The following is a 22,019-nucleotide window of genomic DNA, read 5'->3' as shown; positions in this document are numbered from 1 at the left end:
GCAGGATTCGAACCTGCGACCGTAGCGGTCGCGCGGTTCCAGACTGTAGCGCCTATAACCGCTTGGCCACTCCGGCCGGCCTTCCTCATGATAGTACAGCCAATTTTGGTACACTCCCTTATGAATGAACCTTTGTCAGTACTTCGCGAATTATTCTTTTTTTTTTACATTTTAGAACTTTGCGTGCCACGTCTTTTCTGGGCACTTATATTACACGTAATAATATGAAGGAATTACTTTCTGGTAGTCAATTATATGGATTGAAATTCAAATACTCTTCCACATCAGTTTTGCTTGCCACTCTTTTTCCTTGCACTCAGAAGTTGGAATATGATATCTTTATGTAAAATATACGAGGGCTATCCACAAAGTACATTACGTTTTGGAATTAAAAATAAATAAAGTATTGGAATTCTTTTTATTATATACAGATGAAAGCCACACTTAAATACTACTTTTCTACATAGTTTCCATTTAAATTAAGGCACTTATCGTAGCGACGGACGAGCTTGGAAATTCCTTCGTCGTAAAATTCGGCCGCCTGCGCCTTCAACCACGTGGTTACCTCTTCTTGAAGCTGTGCGTCGTCATCAAAACGGTGCATAGCCAACCACTTCTTCATTGCTGGGAATAAGTGGAAGTCGCCCGGTGCCAGGTCGGGACTGTACGGCGGATGAGGAAACAACTCCCACTTAAAAGATTCGAGAACTTCACGAGTGGCATTTGCCGCGTGGGCCCGGGCGTTGTCGTGAATCAGCAGGATCTTTGAGCCCAACTTTCCCCTGCGCTTGTTTCGTATTGCTCTTCTGAGGTTGTGCAGAGATTGGCAATACCTTTGAGAGTTTATTGTAGTGCCTCTTTCCCGGAAATCCACAAAAATCACACCTTTTCTGTCCCAAAAGAGGTAACCACGTGGTTGAAGGCGCAGGCGGCCGAATTTTACGACGAAGGAATTTCCAAGCTCGTCCATCGCTACGATAAGTGCCTTAATTTAAATGGCAACTATGTAGAAAAGTAGTATGTAAGTGTGGCTTTCATCTGTATATAATAAAAAAAATTCCAATACTTTATTTATTTTTAATTCCAAAACGTAATGTACTTTGTGGATAGCCCTCGTATTATTTAGCTTCAGGAATTGGTAGAATCTTAAAGGATTTCTTACTCGAATTAATGTCAGCAATAGCAGTATCACTATGAAAATTATATTTAGCATTCACTTGCACGCTTTTCAGCAAATAAGATAGGTGCTGATGTCGGAGTAGTGCTTAATTCTATAGAAAACTTGGACATGTAATGCCTTGTATGTGTGAGTTGTTATAATTATTGGGTACACATGCCAACACCACTGCATGGGGCAGTAAGCCACGGTGTATTACACTTCTGTATGCTTCGCAAAATTGGTGCGTTTTTCATGTTCACTTAAATTCGATTTCAGTTCGCTATGCCCATTGTAAACCACTGCACAAAAAATGTAAGTGTTCTTTGTCAAAGCAATTTTCAGGAGAATCTTCGAAGTCAGATCACTTTGATAATCTGATTCATCATTCTAACACTGTATTTACTGGGGCATTTCTCTTAATAAAGGATATCTAGACTTACCTTCACAGGTAATCCGTTTTTAAACCTAGCAGGAATATTAAACATGTTATGTAGGGTTAACTGCTTTCTTGAAGCAAATTGAGTCCTAGGAGCTTGCCGAGAACCCTTCACCATTGAAATCTAGTATTTTAATCTTATTGTTCTCCACATTTCGTTACAATGATAATTAATGCGATCAACTCTCAGCAATAGATATAACCAGATTTTTCGATAAATAGCAGTACTCTGCCCTTTCACAAACTCGATAAATCAACGATATCCTACGTATTTTGGAACACTCCACAAATCGAAGTGATGGTCACGACAAACCCTCAACAAGCAAACAGCAATTTGTAATTCACAGTGTGCTCGTACATAAAAATCTGTAATCTGAATGTTTCGTCAGTTGTTTTGGTAATCATTTCGGTTTTTAGCTCATCGCAACACTCATGCTTTCACTCAATAAATAATAACGTACTACAGTACATAAATTACTTCAAAGAAGTACACGTCTTTGGTTCACGTAGAACTGTCTTCATTATTTAGCTGAAAATGTGGCTTTGATGGATTAGTACTTCATAATCACTATCTAGAAACGAGAAAAGGAGAAGCACAGCCGATTCCAACTGTGACTCCATAACTGGCACAACCGTCATTGGGTAACGAAATCAGAAAGTTGAGTATTTTCAGATAGGTTCACAACAGAGGACGCTCTTTCAGTAGCCCAGGTACACCATAGATTTCCTTAGCAACTTTAGTTTTGTACCAGGTACTCTTATTTAGACTGTTTATTGATTCCACGTCGATCAATCAAACACCTGTTAAATCTTGCAAACATTATTAGAACTTTATCTGAGGTCCCTTGAAATTTTAACGATCGAGAGTCGGCTATAGTTGATTTCTGAGATTTTCATCAGGGAATTTCGAAGCTCCGTATAATTTTAAAAACAGGCTTACAGACAGAACAAACAAGAAAGGACACTCTACCCAGGGTACGTTGCTGTCCGGAGCAGCTTCACAAGGCTCCATACTGTAGTGCAGAAAGAGTGATCTACCGCCTACCTCATCACGGAATTATTTACTCCACAGCAAAGGACTTAGATATTACCTAATCGATGCTGCAAATCGAGAGCAGTCTGAGACGCCACGAATGAATTTATCATTACCAAACGCACCAGCCTATGGAGCGGCTGATAGCTGAAAATGTGTTTTCTGATTTTCTTGCTGTGAGCAATAAAAGCACCTTAAATAGTAAACAAAATGATGTTTGTAAATGAAGCAAACCCACGTCAACTCATGTAGCTGATGTAGACGTTTCCTTTAACAAATTAAAAACGACTTATTTCACTCATGCACGTTTTCATCACTACTGTGTGTAAAACCTCTCATTCGATTCTGAAGAAACTAAATGTTGCACAAAATTGATTTCTGTCATAGCTTATAGTCTGATATCACAACTCTATGATGAACTCTCCATATTTTTCGATCTTGATCGTAGTCACGATGATAATTCGCTAGTACGCTGCAGCATAAAAGCTTAAGAGTTTGCAGTGAAAATTGTGGTCGCTGTGGCTGTGTACTAAATGTAGCTAACATATGCAACCTGTTTTTAAATTTAGAAGGAAATCCACTTAAAGTATTGTATTTAAAAAGTTAAAGTATTTTATTTGAGCGCGGTGTCTGACGGCGCCACATTGAAGTAGCCTGCAGTTCAGTCATGAACAGTTCGTGCAAGCAGATGCACGGTTCTTTCTCAAATTAATGATCGTGGTTTGTTGTTAAACTTACTGGTGCAAGAAAATGATGAAACGGAAGACATTCCACACCAGCAGTTACATAATGAAAAACCTGAATAACATCTCATACTTAGGACAAAGCTTCACAAAAGTTTCTTTGCGACACTTATATCGTAATTTTTAAACGAATATGATTCATATCACATAATACATTAGATTTGCCTAATTGAAAACATTTGTATATATTAAACTTTAATGCAGCCTGTTGTCTTCATTTAAAGTAATACCTATGTTAATTCGAAATAAGTTCGCTGACTGCGAAAATGTCGGCATCAGCTGTGTTAGGTACAGTTACACTACTTGCTGAAAATGTCGGCATCAGCTGTGTTAGGTACAGTTACACTACCTGTTATTCACATATGAAAAGTTGTGCAGGACTATGACTCGAACCCGGATATTCAGCTTCAGCGTGGCACGTATTTCGAATTAGTTCCGTATGTCCGTCATCATCATTAATGACTGTTTATCCAGACATGAAAGAAAAATATGTCTGTATGTTACTTTCATGTTGGAAACATAAATGGAAATTCCAGCAATGATACAAACAATGAAACTCCTGCAGAATGTCCGATAACAGTTGTTTCGGTTGGAAGCGATGATGATTTATCACCTCAGAGTGCTGGGAAAGAAAAATTAAGAACTAAAGTAAAACTGCTGCTAGTAAAAAGCAGATATTTACAAAAAAAAGAAGCTTCATTTTCATCTGAAGCAAAAACTTATGGTAGTTCATAGATCTTACATGCGAACAGTAATTTAAAAGCTTATGTGATAAGTTTCTAACCCAAAATTTAACGCAACTTGTTTCATTAGCGTTTCTCTTATTAAAAGTTTTCCTTTAGTCGCTTGGATTACTTCCGTCTCGTAAGAATTTCCATTTCGAGACGTAGTAGTAAGCAGCTGTCTTTTCACGTCTACTCGGTCTCAGTACTGCGACAAGCGCAACGCTAGGCTTCATTCAACTAAAAGGAACAACCCTCTTTTTATACACAGTCTATTCTGTCGTATTACCCTAATGGATATGAGGCTCAGATATTAGCCACACGCGACACCACCAACAATTGGTACGACATACAACGGCAGCATTAAAGATACCTGCAGAAATATGTAACTTCAGGCAGCAGTAAATTCCTCCGTCAATATCCGGGATGGCTACTATCCATAAGTTACTTTATCTAAGAATGATGCAGGAAGTAAAGTGCTGACTTAGAAAATCTACGTATTGTCCGTGTACAGTATAGCAGGAATAATACACTACTGGCCATTAAAATTGCTACACCGCGAAGATGACGTGCTATAGACGCGAAATTTAACCGACAGAAAGAAGATGCTGTGATATGCAAATGATTAGCTTTTCAGAGCATTCACACAAGTTTGGCGCCAGTGGCGACACCTACAACGTGCTGACATTAGGAAAGTTTCCAATCGATTTCTCATACACAAACAGCAGTTGACCGGCGTTGGCTGGTGAAACGTTGTTGTGATGCCTCGTGTAAGAAGGAGAAGTGCATACCATCACGTTTCCGACTTTGATAAAGGTCGGATTGTAGACCATCGCGATTGCGGTTTATCATACCGCGACATTGCTGCTCGCGTTGGTCGAGATCCAATGACTGTTAGCAGAATATGGAATCGGTGGGTTCAGGAGGGTAATACGAAACGCCTTGCTGGATCCCAACGGCTTCGTATCACAAGCAGTCGAGATGACAGCCATCTTATCCGCATGGCTGTAACGGATCGTGCAGCCACGTCTCGATCCCTGAGTCAACAGATGGGACGTTTGCAAGACAACAACCATCTGCACGAACAGTTCGACGACGTTTGCAGCAGCATGGACTATCAGCTCGGAGACCATGGCTGCGGTTACCCTTGACGCTGCATCAGAGACAGGAGCGCCTTAGATGGTGTACTCAACGACGAATCTGGTGCATGAATGGCAAAACGCAATTTTTTCGGATGAATTCCGGTTCTTTTTACAGCATCATGATGGTCGCATCTGTGTTTGGCGACATCGCGGTGAACGCACATTGGAAGCGTGTATTCGTCATCGCCATACTGGCGTATCACCCGGCGTGACGGTATGGGATGCCATTGGTTACACGTCTCAGTCACCTCTTGTTCGCATTGACGGCACTTTGAACAGTGGACGTTACATTTCAGATGTGTTACGACCCGTGGCTCTACGATTCATTCGATCCCTGCCAAACTCTATATTTCAGCAGGATAATGCACGACCGCATGTTTCAGGTCCTGTACGGGCCTTTCTGGATACAGAAAATGTTTGACTGCTGCCCTGGCCAACACATTCTCCAGATCTCTCACCAATTAAAAACGTCTGGGCAATGGTGGCCGAGAAACTGGCTTGCCACAATACGCCAGTCACTACTCTTGATGAACTGTGCTATCGTGTTAAAGCTGCATGGGCAGCTGTACCTTTACATGCCATCCAAGCTCTGGTTGACTTAATGCGCAGGCGTATCAAGGCTAATATTACGGCCAGAGGTGGTTGTTCTGGGTACTGATTTCTCAGGATCTATGCACCCAAATTGCGTGAAAATGTAATCACGTGTTAGTTTTAGTATAATATATTTGTCCAATGAATATCCGTTTATCATCAGCATTTCTTCTTGGTGTAGCAATTTTAATGGCCAGGTGTGTACTTCGCTATATTTTTAGGTGATTTAGGGGTATGCAGTGCGCAGAAAACTGTACACAGAGTTGCAATGTCTGGCAGCATCAATGGCTCTGACCCTTCTGACCATAAAGTCAAACAGAGCTTGGGCGACAGATACGGCCGTGTCATTCCAGTCTACTTCTGCTCTGAAAGTGCCTCAATCGTAGTGACTGGTTGGGGTCACGTGGCCGTCTCCCGCCAAACGATGTTCAGATGTGTTCCGTGGATAGGAGGTCGGCAGAACGTTGAACTAGCCGGCTACTTATGAAGATACGTCGTAACAGTTCGCGTAACATGAGGTCTTGAGCTATTTTGATGAAAGCATCGAGAGAACTTGGAGAAAGGGAAGAGACAACAGCCTTAACACGTAAGGAATGTGTTGTCAAAATTACCGGATATATGATTCAGAGGTGATGGTAAGCAGAACTGGAATTTTTTCTGAAAAGAATACCACTATGTCCAGTGGTCAGTAGGCACGCCTCTCTCTGTTGCCGCATCAAGGGAAACTGCAGCTATACTGACAGCTCGTGGTGCTCCAGTCGTTGCCGCCGCCGCCGCCTTGTACGTTTGGGTACTTTTTTTTGTTTTTAATCAGCCGGACCAATGAGCTCAGAAGTTTGGTCCCTTAGGAGATCACACACATTTGAACATTTCTGGTCCGATGCAGCCCGCCACGAATTTCCCTCTTGCGCCAAATCTTCCTTCTGAGAGTAGCACTTGCAACCTACATCATCAATTATTTACTGGATGTATTCCAATCTCTGTTTTCCTCTACAACTTTTACCCTCTACAGCTCCATATAATACCACATAAGTTATTCTGTGATGTCTTGAAAAATGTCTTATCATCCTGTCGTTCTTGTCACTGTTTCCTAGCCGGCCGCGGTGGTCTAGCGGTTCTAGGCGCTCAGTCCGGAACTGCGCGACTGCTACAGACGCAGGTTCGAATCCTGCCTCGGGCATGGATGTGTGTAATGTCCTTAGGTTAGTTAGGTTTAAGTAGTTCTCAGTTCTAGGGGACTGATGACCACAGATGTTAAGTCCCACAGTGCTCAGAGCCATTTTTTTAACCACTGTTTCCTACATATTCCGCTCCTCGGCGATTGTCCAGAGAACCTTCTCATTCCTTACCTTATCAGTCCACCAAATTATCAACATTTTTCTGTAGCACCACGACTCAAGTTATTCGATTCTCTTCTTTTACAAATTTCCCACGGTCCATGTTTCGCTACCATACAATGCCGTGTTCGAAATGTACATTCTCAGATATTCATTCCTCAAATCAAGGCCCGTGTTGGATACTAGTTGACTTCTCTTGGTCAGGAATGACCCGTTTCCCAGTGCCAGTGCCTTCTTGCTCCATCCATAAAGTATTGTTTTGCTGCCTAGTTTCCAGAATTCCCTTACGTCATCAGCTTCGTGATCACCCAGTCCTCATGTTAAGTCTCTTGTTTTTCTTTGATTTTCATTGAATCCATATTCTGTATTCATTAGACTGTTGATTCCATTTAACAGACCCCGTAGTTCCTCTTATCATTGGTATCCTATCACCTTGAATTTCTTTTCCACTCCTCAAACTTGCATTTATTTCCGTCATTTCTTCTTCGATATATACTCGTAGATTGAAGACCACATCTCTGTCTTACAGCCTTTTTAATTCGAGCACTTCGTCCTTGGTCTACTCCTCTTATTGTGCCATCTTGACGTATTACATATTATCCGTATTTCATTATAGTTACTCCTATTTTTCTCAGAATTTCGAACATTTTGCTCCATTTGACATTGTGAAATGCTTTCTCTAGGTCGAGGAATCCTGTTAATGTATCTTTATTTTTCTTTAGCGTTGTTTACTTTACGAACCACAGCGTCGTAACTGCTTCTTTAGTGCCTTTACCTTTCCTAAAGCCAAACATTCTCAGTTATTTTTCCATTATTCTGTATATTTTCTTTTTAGCTGTTTGGAAGCATGAGATGATAGGCTGACTGTGTGATAATTCTCGCACTTTTCGGCTCTTGCAGTCTTCGGAATTGCGTGGATAATGTCATCCGACAGTCAGGTGGTATTTTCCCAGACTCATACATTCTCCATACAAACGTGAATAATTGTTTTGTTGCTACATCCCCTAGTGATTTTAGAAATTGTGATAGGTTTGTCTATGCTTTTGCTTTATTAGATCTTAAGGCTTCCAAAGTTCTTTTAAATTCTGGTTGTAATCCCGGATCCTTAACTTCATCTATATTGACTCTTGTTTCTTCTTCTATAACATCATCCGACAAGTGTTCCCCCTCGCAGAGGGCTTCAATGTACTTTTTCCATCTATCCGCTCTCTCCTCTGAATTTAACAGTGGAATTCCCACTGCGCTCTTAATGTTACCATCCGTGCTTTTAATTTCACTAAATGTCGTTTTGACATATCTATAGCGCCGGCCGCTGTGGACGAGCGGTTCTAGGCGCTTCAGTCTGGAACCGCGCGACCGCTACGGTCGCAGGTTCGGATCCTGCCTCGGGCATGGAAATGTGTGATGTCCTTAGGTTAGCTAGGTTTAAGTAGCTCTAAGTTGTAGGGGACTGATGACCTCAGATGTTAAGTGCCGTAGTGCTCAGAGCTATTTGAGCCATTTGAACTTATCTATATGCTTTGTCAGTCCTTCCGACAATCATTTCTTTTTCGATTTCGCCATAGTTTCTCTGCGCAGCCTATTAACGCCATTCCTATGTGACTTTTACTTCTGCATTCCTGATTTTCCCTGAACATTTTTGTATTTTCTTATTTCATCGATCAACTGAAGTATTCTTCTGTTACCCACTGCTTCTTCGTGGTTACCTTCTATGTACCTAAGTTCTTCTTTCCCACTTTCGTGATTACCCTTTAGGAGATGTCAACTCATGTTCAACTGAAGTGGCTACTCAACTATTCCTTATCGCATTATGATAGCCTCAGAGACATTCAATCGTATATCTTCATCAGTTAGTACTTCCGAATCCCACTTCTTTGTACATTGATCCCTCCTGGCCAGTCTCTTAACCTTCAGCTTACTGTTTACTAAATTGTGATCACAGTCTATATGTGTTCCTTTGCCAACTTAACAATCCACCATTATCTAATTTAACTGAAATCTTCCCATTTTCCAATTATACCTTCCCCTTTTTGACTGTTGAACTGAGTATTACTGACTGAAATTGATTGCAGAACTCAATTACTCTTTCTTCTCTCTCATTCCTAGTACTAAGACCATATTCTCCAGTAACCTTTTCTTCTACTCGTTCCCGCGCAACCGCATTCGAATCCACCATGACTATCAGATTTTCATCTCCTTTTACGTAGCGAATTACTTCTTATACTTTCCCGAGTGAAATTTTCATTCTGCAGCGGAGTGTGCTCTGATATGAAACTTCCTGACAGATTAAAACTGTGTGCCGGACCGAGACTTGAACTAGGGATCTTTGCCTTTCGCGGGCAGGTGCTCTACAGACTGAGCTACCCAAGCACGACTCATGACCCGTCCTCATAGCTTTAATTCCATCAGTATCTCGTCTCCTACCTTCCAAACTTCACAGAAGGTGTCCTGCGGTAGAGCACTTGACGGCGAAAGGTAAAGGTCTCAAGTTCGAGTCTCGGTCCGGCACAGAGTTTTAATGTGCCAGGAAGTTTCTGTTATACTTTCGTTATCTCTTTCATATTAAACTTGCGACGTCAGCATGTATACCTGAACTATTTCTGTCGGTGCTGGTACTTATCTTGCAGTAAAGACGCCAGTTTCCTGTCTCAAGACACGTACCGTGGTTGTACGATCCTGCTCGGCCGAGCAGAGATTGTTATTATCCTCTAGGGTGCTAGTCACGTGGGACAACTGAGACCTTACAGAGTGTTGAGTACGACCTTCCTGGGTCCTTCGATTTCATAGTCGAATGACTGTCTTGGGATCCCGAAAAGTGCGAGCAATAACGTAGCGTAAAGGTAAACGGAAACCACAATAGGCCACAGTCTTGCCGCTGACAATTTCAAAGAGGTCCTGCTAAATGTTTGTCGTTCTTACACTGGACCTAAGAATACGTTATCACAAAAAAGAACATTCACATACGATGTCTGCACGAAAAGGAAAATCGGCAAAATGTCCGGAAGTGTGCAAGTCCTGCAAAAATTAATAATGTGTATAATAAGAGGAAAATTGTCTTGGGTGTTGTCAAACTGGTGACAGGACACGTACTTAGCGTACAAGATACCATAACAATGAAACTAAGTGGCTATATTGTCACTGGTCATTCACAAGTTTCGAACACTTTTGACAATAACTCTCACAATGTGGCAACAAAAGCGGGATAAAATGATTAAAATGATACAGCGGAACAAGCACGAGAAGGTATTAGAAATGTCTGTCGCAAACCTTTATGCAGGTAGAAGCGTCTCCAGTATCCTTATAAAAAATTCTGAAACACTAGTGCTTGTATCAGAATGTTTATAAGGTTACTGGAGCTACTCCTATGTGCTTAAAGGTTTGTGACCGACATTTCTAGTGCTTGTATCGCATCACAGACACAGTTGCGCCTGTGCAGCCGTGGCGAGCGAATCGCTGTTGCGGAGCAGTCGGGTTCCCCGGTGAAGCACGCGCGCACTGCAAATTGTTGCGTTGTTGTACAGCAAAAGCAGAGTTGTCGTGTAGCGTGTGGGTGTCACCATGGCCCAGTACTCGCACAAGAAGAAGGCGATAGCAATGAGCAGACACCCGGCGAAAGTTGCCACCGCGGAGAAACACCTTCCGGACGATCCGCAGGAAGCCGAAGAGGAAACTCGCGAAGTACACTACTGGCCATTAAAATTGCTACACCAAGAAGAAATGCAGATAATACACGGGTAATCATTGGACAAATACATTATACTAGAACTGACATGTGATTACATTTTCAAGCAATTTGGGTGAACGTGCTGGCCAGGGCAGCAGTCGAACATTTTCTCCATCCAGAAAGGACCGTACTGGACCTGCAACATGCGGTCGTGCATTATCTTGCTGAAATGTAGGGTTTCGCAGGGATCGAATGAAGGGTAGAGCTATGGGTGATCACACATCTGAAATGCAACGTCCACTTTTCAAACTGCCGTCAATGCGAACAAGAGGTAACCAAGATGTGTAACAAGTGGCACCCCATACCATCACGCCGGGTGATACGCCAGTATGGCCGTGACGAATACACGCTTCCAATGTGCGTTCACCGCGATGTCGCCAAACACGGATGCGGCCATCATGATGCTGTAAAGAGAACCTGGATTCATCCGAAAAAATGACGTTTTGCCATTCGTGCACCCAGGTCCGTCGTTGAGTACACCGTCGCAGGCGCTCCTGTCTCTGATGCAGCGTCAATGATAACCGCAGCCATGGTCTCCGAGCTGATAGTCCATGCTGCTGCAAACGTCGTCGAACTGTTCGTGCAGATGGTTGTTGTCTTGCAAACGTCCCCATCTGTTGACTCAGGGATCGTGAAGTGGCTGCACGATCAGCTACAGCCATGCAGATAAGATGGCTGTCATCTCGACTACTAGTGATACGAGGCCGTTGGGATCCAGCATGACGTTCCGTATTGCCATCCTGAACTCACCGATTCTATATTCTGCTAACAGTCATTAGCTCTCGACCAACGCGAGCAGCAATGTCGCGATACGATAAACCGCAATCGCGATAGGCTACAATCCGACCTTTATCAAAGTCGGAAATGTGATGGTACGCATTTCTCCTTCTTACACGACGCATCACAACAGCGTTTCACCAGGCAACGCCGGTCAACTGCTGTTTGTGTATAAGAAATCGTTTGGAAACTTTCTTCATGTCAGCACGTTGTAGGTGTCGCCACCGGCGCCAACCTTGTGTGAATGCTCTGAAAAGCTAATCATTTGCATATCACAGTATCTTGTTCCTGTCGGTTATATTTCGCGTCTGTAGCACGTCATCTTCGTGGTGTAGCAATTTTAACGGCCAGTAGTGTAGAAGAAATCGATCGCGACACTACGCTGTCGCCCCCTCCGATCTATGTCCGCTTTCGGGATTGGTGGGAAGTCTACGGCAAAATGAACACCGCCGCGACAGGACGGCTGAAAGTAGTGTCTAGGCAAAGACACTGTCTAGACAAAGACAGATCAGCCAAGCTGCATGAACGACTTCAAAGCCCTTTGCCTATCGAAAACGCCGGCGCTAGCCAAGACGCAGCAGAAGGAAAAGAAGGTAATAGTCGCTGCTCAAGGAGTTGCCTTGGCTGTGCACCAAAGGGAGTGTGCGGAAAGCACTGTGAGATCGCCAGCTCGGTGGCGTGGCGGTAAAGCTGCACAGTCGCACTAACAGGAGGCCACCGCTGTTCATCCCGGTTGTGGTTGCACCAGCGATGACGGGGATGCCTCTGGCGGACCAGGTCTACGAGATCGACACAATTCTAGTCCTCCGCGTGACGCTGGAGTCTTACCAGCGGCGCTCGACACAAGGCCACATTGCTTTAAGTGTCAGCAAGAAGGACATGTGGCAGAATATTGCCACAACGGAGCGACTTCTGTAAAGTGCTCTCGCAACCAAGAAAGACGCAGAAGCGCAAGGTCGCGTGAAGAACGCTACAACGTGGCAAGCTGGCGCGGCGGTAAAGTCTTCGCGGGCCACAACAAGAGGAACCAGGCAATTCGTACATCTATAGGAATTGCTGAGAAGGAAGACGCAGAAGAAGGCGGCGCAGGAAAGCCGCAGATGCATCTCCAGAGCAGACAAAGGGCGAGACGGCAGCGGCATCCCTTCCCGCTCTGACGGCTGTCCTCGCCACCAGTGAGATTGGAAGTGGCGGAGGGGGTGGGGGTGGGGGGAGTCTGCCGCGCGTAGTGGGTGAGAGTCTGTCAGCACCACAACACCGAGCACAGAAAGAAGCCACAGTGGCAGTAGGTGGCGCGCAAGAAGGACCGCCTATCGACAACGGAGCGGCGCTCCAAGAAGCGGAAGCCCTGTTCCGCATAGCGCTACACGCAGAAATGGAGGCTGTCTGCCTCATGCTGCAGGTGGCCTACCGCCGGCGGTTGCAAATCGAAACTCGAGCGCTGCAGACGGGCGGCCAGGTCAACACTTCAGCGGCCTCACAGAACGACCCCAACGAGACGAAGCAACAAGAGACGCAGTCTACCCATCTGAAACGCCATCCAGGGGTGTCAGGATGACTGCAGAAGACAACCATCAAGACGCGACCGACCAGTGCAGCATGACGGACAAAACCAACTATGTATTTTACTTATTTATTTATTGCCAAATTATAGACCTGTTACCTGTCGTTTTAAAACAGGTCGTACATCTTACAATTCTCGTTTTTCGTCTTTTTGCAGTTTTTTTGTCTTTTGTTTTAAGAAGAACATTTACAAAGAATAATACTTAACAAAAATGGCTATGAGCACTATGGGACTTAATTTCTGAGGTCATCAGTCCCCTAGGACTTACAACTATTTAAACCTAACTAACCTAAGGGCATCACACACATCCATGCTCGAGTCAGGATTCGAACCTGCGACGGTAGCGGTCACGCGGCTCCAGGGTGCCTAGAACCGCTCGGCCACTCCAGCCGGCAAAAATAACAATAATTTAAGGTTGAAATATTAATAAAATTTTGTTACTTTTTTAGAAAGAATATAAAAACATGACAGGATAGAAGAGAGATTTGTTAGTACCGTCACCGATTGTGACTGATGACTGACGGTGAATACCTCGGAATTGATCTTCGAGCCGTTGACCGCCAGTCACACCCACACCCACACACACACCCACACACACACACACACACACACACACACACACACACAGAGAGAGAGAGAGAGAGAGAGAGAGAGAGAGAGAGAGAGAGAGAGAGAGAGGTGGGGGGGGGGAGAGGGGGAGAGAGAGAGAGAGAGAGAGAGAGAGAGAGAGAGAGAGAGAGAGAGAGACAGAGAGAGAGAGAGATGGTTAATCGTAAAGAAATAGTATTGCTAATCCTATTTATTACTAATCCAATTTATTAACTTTAGGTGCCCATCCGTGTACAGCATTTGGTGATTTCTTGGATAGATCGCCACCACCTTACGCTTATTTACTGTCACATCTCATCTTCCTCCTTCTGTTCGTCCTCATTGTCACGGTTTTCGATTTCATTGTGGGTATCGCTGTCCACCTTCTGGAGATTGTTGTTACGTTGCCCATAGGCATGTCTGTTACGTCGTGTCCGCGTTTACTCTTCATGTGTTGTGTTGGAAACACTGTTTGTCAATACGCTTACTTGTGCCCATTGTTCTTCGTCTCTTACTGCTGTGTGTATATATCCATGTCTGTATCTGTGTAATCTAAGTGTAGTGTATGTCTCTTGTTCGCGTATTGCCCGCAGAAAAAGACAATCAGTCCACTCTCTCCTTCTGAGGTGGGAATGAAAAAAAGTTATTAACTACTACGACATGCTGACATCACATAGCCACTATGAATGTAAGAAGAAGAACCAGTCGGGAAAAATCCACGCAGATGCCGTCTTCCTGGAGCCATACTGGAAGAGGTATAGCTATCAAAGAAGACGCGAGAAACGAGAGAAGACTAAGCCAGTCGAATATGGCCAAGAAACTGAGGACCAGCACGACTGGGAAATTGTGCTGCACAAACACAGCAAACACAGTGCACACACAAAATGGTGGTAAACCACCAGCAGCTCTTGCCGGGTTTTGAAGGTTTTCCTTAGGCCGTAAGGTGAACAACGTTGCTGTCCCCACGTTGTTGTTGTTGTTGTTGTGGTCTTCAGTCCTGAGACTGGTTTGATGCAGCTCTCCGTGCTACCCTATCCTGTGCAAGCTTCTTCATCTCCCAGTTCTTACTGCAACCTACACCCTTCTGAATCTGCTTAGTGTATTCATCTCTTGGTGCCCTCTACGATTTTTACCCTCCACAACCTCCTGCAAATTCCCAATTGGGAGACAGCCCCTCCCCCCATACCCCCTATACCAATACATAAATAGTGACCCAACAGAATGACCAACAAAAGCCAATAGGTACACAAGCAGCTCGCCCCCTACCTTCTGAGGTGGGAATGGAAAGTAAGAAAAAAAATGCTTGTATACCGTTGATGAAATGTCATACAGAAGTCTTTCTTTTAACATTCTATGTAAACGCTTCTTCTGTCCTACCGTCCTACTCATAGCAATGGAGTCGCTACGAGGTGCTTAATTTTTGACACCAAAACGTTATGGTGATATTTGATTATGGCACTGCCATTTCGAATCGTGGCTGTACCGAAAGCGATACAGAAAATTACTTATTTCAGTGTCTGCGAAAACAATGAGTTACGAGGTAGCGCACACTAAACTAACGCTGTCCTTAAGCGCTGTCGGGTTTGGCTAGCCTTTGGATGAGTGACCGCCTGGGTCTGCCGAGCATTATTGGCAAGGAGGCTACGCCGAGCCCTTTAGAGGCGAATTGAGAAAGTACTCGACCGAAAAACAGCAGCTCCAGTCTGGCAACGACGGCGAGACTGGTGTGGTGACCACACACGCCTTATATCCGTATACAGAGATACCTATCGGCTGAGGATGACACCGTTGGACTTTCAACGCCTGTTCGGACGGAATTTAGTTTTAGAGCTTTACTAATCGTGATCCATTGTATGCTTTCGAATGAAAGCTGCGTTCAGCACGAAATGTTGTCCTTTATAGAACAAATGTATCGGAATTAAAAACTTGTCGATGTAAGCTCAATCTAATTGGGCTCAAATTTAACCCCTAGCGGTAACAAGTGCTTTACTGCTTCATCACGTTACATGTTAAATTTAATTCCATATACATTCCTGTTAAAAAAAATCACAGATTTATCGAAACTCCCTCAAAAGACGTCGTAAATTCTGACGAGACAGTAACATTTGTTGCTCGAGTTCATCAAATGTATGGATGGAAGAGCTGTACACTTTGAAGATTACCTCAGATATAAACGGACAGGTGATATTGATGGTCATGGTGCAGGTTCTGCTCAATTTGTCCCTCTCGGTTTGATGTGGTCTGTCAAGAATTCTTCTTCATCTCAGAGTAGCACTTGCACTTATCCTGCTCAGTCATTTCTTGGTATGCCGCATGACTTGGATCAGAAATCTGATGAAAACAATGTGTCCCCAACAGAAATATAACCAGCTTATCTCACTAAGAGCAATATTAATACACAACTGAACATACGATAAAATATATCCATGCATTATCGCTATAAAATAATCTTTCTTTGGCCCAGAATGACTATACAAGAGCGTTCCAGACTAAATTACAGCTTGTTTCTGCTGTAACCTGTTGTAACGGCGACCGGAACGATCGCGGGTTGGCCGAGAAAGCTCGGCAGGACCAAACGGAGAGCGGCCCTCGAACAAACAAACGAACGGAAAGGACGGACCCGAAACGACGGACGATGGAGAGACACTTTACGACGACACCACGCAAGAAGCAACGGAGTGACAGAGACAACCAAACGAATCCAAGACGTCCACTAGTAATGAAAACAAAGAACAAATAACACGCTGTCTGTTGTCGAGGCGATATCTCAAGACTCACGCAACAATTAGACTCACAGGCTGAGCTTTTTCTCTTTTTTTTCTTTATTGATTTTCAATTTCCCCCGAAGGGGGCGGGCTGGCAGCAGCTTACTATGGTGCTCTACAGCCTACAGACTTTTTTTTAAATAAAGGAAGAAGAAAGAAACAAGAAAAAACAGGCGATAAAATGTCGATTTAAAGTGGAAAATGGCGTAAAAATGCGGAAAGTTAAAACAGAAAGCAAAAGGCGATGGCAATGTTGATAAAATACACAGGAATCAGTCAAGTAACATAGTAGACACACAATTAAAAAACATGGCGACAGTCTGGATTCTGTTCGCAAGTGATAAAAAGCACACCCAGCGACAGTATGATGGCTGCTCGCTACACTTCCCAAAAAACACAACACGGAGCACGCACTGGAAAAAAACACTGTAAAACACTGCACGAAAAAGGCGGCACAAAGATGGCACTCCTGATCCAAGGCAGATTGGGGGGGGGGGGGGAGAGGGGAGGTGTGGAAGAAAGAGGATGGAAGGGGGGGAGAGGGAGCCCGGGAAAAGGACAGAGGAAAGGAGGGGGAGTGAGGATCAGAGTTGATATGAGGGATAAATGGAGGGAGAGAGGGCATCATCTGGGAGGGGGAGTTGATGGAAGCCACCTTGGGAAAGGAGATGTAGGGTGTAGAGATGGAGGGTAGGGGGGACACAACGATGAAGACGTGGCAGGGGGCGGGGATCGGAGAGGAGAGGAGCAACCAGGGGGTGAGGGGATTCAAGACGGCGGGAGGTGTAGAGGATGCGGATATGTTCGAGCAGGCTGAGCTTTTTTTTTTTTTTTTTTTTACTTTATTGTTATTTTAAAACCTGTACAACTCAGGTAGGCTGGCAGCGGCACACTACGCCGCTCTTCAGCCATAGCGTTTTACAAGAGTATAAAACATGGTGAATGACAAAGAACAAAGTGACGGGCAAAAGAGAGAGGTCACAGAGACATAAAAAACACGGAGTCGTTCACATGTGACGATAACAACACGGAAAACACGTCGGCACGGCGCACAAAACACTAATGAGTCCGACGGCACAAGTGAACGTAGGAGTGGGACGGCGGACACCAAAAACACTATACGACGTCACACACACGAGACACAAAAGGCGACGATCTCCGGCGCGCGAATGTTCACTATACGTGTGCGAGTCCGGGGACCTGCCAAGAGAGGAGGAGGAGGAAGGGGAGTGGGAGAGCGAGAGGGGAGAGCAGAGATGCCACGGGCAGGGGAGATAGGGGGGAGGGAGGAAGGGGGAGAGGAAGCCCGGGGGAAGAGGGGGAAGGGAGGGGACAGGGAGACGGAAAAAGAAGGGAAGAGAAGAGAAGGGAGGGAGGGTGCCGAAAGGAAAGGACACGGGAAGTGGGGGGCGGGGCAGGGTCAAAGTTGATAGGAGGGGTAGATGGAGGGGACGAGGACATCATCAGGGAGAGGGAGCCAGGCTGAGCGAGAGGCAGGCGCTTAAGTACTCTATCGGGGGCGCCGCTATTGGCCGCTGGAACCACGTGTTCCACTGTGGCGCCCTCACACTAAAAGCGAGCCAGGAGGCGCGCGCCGCCACAGCTTACGGTGGGATGGTGCAGAGACCTCTAGGGGTCTTCGACATCCATGACGTCTGGTGGGGATTCAAATTCCGAGGCGCGCGGTACCAGAGTTTCTGCTCGTGATTAATCTTACAAGCAGGCTCCAAACGAAAGAAAAAATTAGCTTTGTGCCATGAAGGAGCAATCCTTTCCACTTCTCGCCCATTAACGATCCTTCTTAGCGTGTGCTGTTTGGCCTCTTCTGTAGGAACGAACTTCCGGGCTCATAGTCAGCGGTGCCCATTGAGGGGTGGGTATTTAAGGAACATCGTGGGCAGTACAGTGGAGAATCGCCTGGACGAGGAAGCGCGAATGCGGTGTGGAGACTTTGGCTTTTCGTGACTTCTTCTGTCGGCAGTGTCTTGTGGCCAAGGGGCAGTGTGTGTTGTCAGCAGCCCGACTTGCGCTGTGGTGCCTACTCCGTAATATGGTGCTAAGTAGACTTTCATAAGAAATCCGATATTGGAAAGACTTCACTGCAGAATGACAGACCGTAATAACGAGCAATTTCTTGGTTCAACTTTACCATTTTGCTTGCATTGTCCGTTAGGTGGTGACTGCTGCGCTCTGTTCTGTATCATTCCGCCCACGTTCTGTACTGGCGATAAGCGCCGACACTAAATGGTTTGTTGTTAGTGACAATACATGCAAGCATCTCAGTTGCAGACCTTCAAGAGCCATTAAAATATTTGTATTTTGGTTCGCCTGTCTGTTGTTTGTTGTAGTTTTGTTATTATTACTTGTTGCAGGTTTTTTGTTATTACTTTTTTGTGATTGTTACTCTGTTTCAATTCCAGCTGGCTATGTAACTGTGCTGCATGATCTTTAATGCAAGCTAATGAACTGAGTTCAACAAATACGCCACGTATTAGAACGTAATTGGTCCATGTTCAGAACGTGTGATGCAACTGTTGCATGATCTTGGATCTTTTCACTTCTATCTTATATCAAACGAAAGCAAATTTAATAAGCTTACTTTAGCGCAAAATTAAACAAAAATGTAATGATAATATTAGTGGCACAAACTTTCAAGTCACTTGAACTGTTCGCTGTATTAAAAATTTCTGGCCAGATCATAAATTTCAAGTTCCCTTTATCAAATATTTCAGTTACTGCTTAGTCTCGGGTTGGTTAATGATCACATAAATTGTCTTGTAAGTCAGTAAAGTTTCCTTAGTATATAAGACTGCATCTTTTACCAGCCGCGCGGAGTGACCCTGCGGTTTGAGGCGCCAGAGGTTCGAGTCCTCCCTCGGGAATGGGTATGTGTGTTGTTCTTAGTACATGTTAGTTTAAGTTAGTTTAAGTAGTATGTAAATCTAGGGACCGATAACCTCAGCAGTTTGGTCCCTCTGGAACTCACACACATTTGAACATCTTTTACGACATTTAGAATTTCACTTTCATAAACGTGGCACTGTATGCCACCACAGTCACGGGCGTGCAGAACACTCGACAATAGTCTTGGTTCTATCAAATTGTTCATGGGATGCTGCTCTATTTCAGTCTAAAGTTGTAATTCTGTAGCAATTTTATTTACTAGAATAATGTTCAAGATTAGTTTTATTTTTATTGGCTGTTCTGTGCTCTAGCATTAAGGTTGTTGTGGTAAGTTCTTCCTGCTGTGTATTTGGTATATCCAAAAGGACGTCATCCACAATATAAAGAGTCTAGATTAGTAAAAAAAATTTGGGGGCTGTCTGTTGTTAGTTAACCTTTATAGCATTCCGCTGACGGTATCTTTTGGAGATTACAAGTAACATAATTTTTTAACAATTCTGGCAACAAACCTCATACATACAAATATTAGAGTCATTCAGTATAAGATTAAAGGTATCAGTTTACCTTACATTAGGAAAGTTGGCGCACTCAGCGACTGTGATATTATTTATAAATTATAGAGCGCAGCAATCAGTCTTCCTTTTTTCGTAGGTTTTACTTGGCAAATCTAGATATCGGCTAGTGCGTAGCCATTATCAATGCACTATTTTATAGTCTCGATACATGTCAGTTCCCCGTTGTTCGGCCGTCTGTCACATCAGCATTCATAGAACTGTGACTAACTCCCGAACAACAGGGAACTGAGATGTATCGAGACTAGAAAATAGTGCATTGATAATAGCTAGGCACTAGCCGAAATCTGGATTAGCCAAATAAACCCTACAGAAAAAAGGACGACTGATTTCTGTGCTCTATAATTTATATATTTATAAAGATTAAAGTTAATATATTTAATCATGAATATTGCTTAATCTAATTTATTGAAGATGTAAGGATCTTAGGTTTTCAACTGAATGCGGATTGCATTTATTAGAATCTGTGATGCTTTTCTTTAGTTGTATATTTTCAGATTATATCTGTGGTGCCCACTGGAGTTGAATAGTTGTTGAATAAATGTTATTTGATGGTTTAGTTTTGCAATTTTCACTGTGTTCAGCTCAGAACCACTTCCCAGCCCTTTCCCTGCCTTTTCGCGCCTCTCCATAGAACAATGGGCTCACCATATTTGCAATTTCACTGTCAGAAATGTGACACTGTATCACAGCCACGGACGTGAAAAAAACTTGACACTAGTCTTGGCACAGCTATATTTCTCATGGGTTCGCCGTGCTTTCACACTCGTACAATAACAAACTGAATCCAACCAATTTCACCTGTTCCGTTGCACGCTGCTGTCCTGAAATGTAATTGGCCAAGGACGCATACCACTGCCTGACAACAGCAAAAACGAGTCACAGATGCACACGTCACTTCATGCTCTGCACCATCTCGCTGCAACCAACCTCTCGACCTTTCCTCCTCCCTAACTGTGAGGAGCCGTCTTCTCCCAGGCACTGACAAGACGACACGATCCGCTGCTTCAGCTTGATACTGTTTTCGTTACAGCTGGCCATCAGCCCCCTCTAACCGTTACAGTACACTTACACTGTTTTCACGCTGCTCTGTGTTACGCGGCACTCTCCGTCCAGGGCTTAGTTTGCTTGGTGGAGGTCTACGAACTGCCAGTCCGCTCTACCACGCTTCCTGACTCCTTCCAGAACGACGCTCGCATGAGTCCCACGCTCTGCTAGTGGCCTAGTGTGGAATGTGCCACTGCAGTGTACCAGAAAACTAGGCTTCAGCGGCATGAAGTTGAAATATGCCGCAATACATCCATTGGATATGATCCCATTTCTGTCTTCCGTTGCAGTTTTTACCTTTAAAGTTTTCCCTAGTACCAAGGAAGTTATATTTTGGCGTATTAACACGTCATACCGTGCAGTGCCTTATTTTTGTCAAGTGGTCTCGACACACTCCTTTCCTCGTCGATCCTGCGGAGAACTCGCTTTCTTATGTCAAAAGTCCACCTATGTGTTCAGCCTCCTTCATAACACTGCACTCAACCCCACTGGTTCTCTTCTTTCTGGTTATCATCTCACGGTCCATAATTCACTTCCACACAATACTATGATCCAAACGTATATTCGTAGAATTTTATTTGTCAAATTAGGGTCAATGTTTGACAGTAGACTTCTTTTGCCCGACAGGTCATGTTGACACGTTAGATGTCATCTCTCATCAGCAGCGAAATTGCCAGCGCTCCATCAAACACACAGAATAGTACATTCTCCAACTGCGGCCATTGGAGAAATTTGATCCTAACTAGATGGGAACCCAGTCAAAAAGTTAACGTTTCGGAAACATTTTTTATTCCACAGTTTCGTGTTGACACGTCGCCTGTTTGGACACATCCAGTGCTCGCGATTTTGGTGGTGAATGAGGGACCGGTGGTATTTAATTTTAACATAATACTACACATGGTTATATATGGCCGG

This window comes from Schistocerca piceifrons, chromosome 6 (assembly GCF_021461385.2).
Source record: "Schistocerca piceifrons isolate TAMUIC-IGC-003096 chromosome 6, iqSchPice1.1, whole genome shotgun sequence".
NCBI lineage: Eukaryota > Metazoa > Arthropoda > Insecta > Orthoptera > Acrididae > Schistocerca > Schistocerca piceifrons.
Note: the sequence above shows the minus strand (reverse complement) of the source record.